The sequence below is a fragment of the Tamandua tetradactyla genome, chromosome 4, assembly GCF_023851605.1.
Source record: "Tamandua tetradactyla isolate mTamTet1 chromosome 4, mTamTet1.pri, whole genome shotgun sequence".
Classification (NCBI taxonomy): Eukaryota; Metazoa; Chordata; class Mammalia; order Pilosa; family Myrmecophagidae; genus Tamandua; species Tamandua tetradactyla.
In genome coordinates, this window is record NC_135330.1 from 193,095,547 (window position 1) to 193,096,665 (window position 1,119).

Sequence of the window (1,119 nt, forward strand, 5' to 3'; positions counted from 1 at the left end):
AGAGGAAAAGTGGGTGACACGGAGGGGATCGGTGGACAGCTGAGGAGAGAGGGGTGCAGATTACTGTACCCCTGTTGAAAGATCAGAGGGGACTGGAGTTGTCACCTCTACAGAACGGCATCAGGTCACAGAAGCCTGGATTGGGACTGAACAGAGGGAGCCTCATTTATTCACTGGTTAATTCATGCATTCATTTAGAAATCACTAGTTCAGAACTTTCTATAAGGCAGTCACTGTGCCACATGCTGGAGAGTCAAATATAAATAGGAGACTGTGTCTGCCCTCAAGAGACTCCCAGTCTGGAGCAGATGCACCAATTGACCCAATCTGATGGGCGCTAGGGTGAAGACATTCACACCTTGACCACCGCAGCCCTCCCCCCTGTCCCCGCCTCCACTGTGAGGTGCTCTGTAACCCCAAGGAAGCTGGACAAAGAGATTCTAGGAGAAACTTCCAACTGGGAGAGGAAAAGGAAAGGAGAAGATTATGGGGAGTAGAGCTATTTCTTAAATGGCCAGGGTTGGTTTTCTCATGAGATCTAGAAGTGGTTTACGTGCTTTCTCTTGTCCATTCATTCAACATATCTTTAAGGAGCATGTAATGAATTCCAGGAGCATGCTAGGCACCAGAGAGTCTAGTTCTCAGTTGACAAACAGGCAGAAGCAGCCCTGTCCTCTGGCGTCCCAGCCCAGCTCTTATCCCAGTCTACTGAGAGCGCCACTGTGAAGATTCCTGGATTAAAGCTGATGGGGAATTTCAATAACACTGAGAGAATCTAGTTGCTGCCACCAAGGAATTTGTAGTGCAAGGAACTAGAAGGTCAACTTTGGGAAAGTTTCTCTCTGACTGCTCTTGTAAGAAGGTTCATCCAAAACCTTGAGTTAAGATGCTCTGCTTGTGTTGGTCAAGATTCTTCCAGTGACAAGGGGCAGAAGCCCAATAGAGACCGACTCCCACACAGAGGAGAGGTGAAGGTCTCCAGGCACAGCTGCACCAGCTGTCACATGGCGACCGCAGCCATTTGTCTCCCTGCATAAGTTTCTCTGAGTTTTCATTTTCAGACTCTTAGGATGCAGTAAACAGAGGCTCTGTTCTACACCCTGGGGATAGAATGAGCAG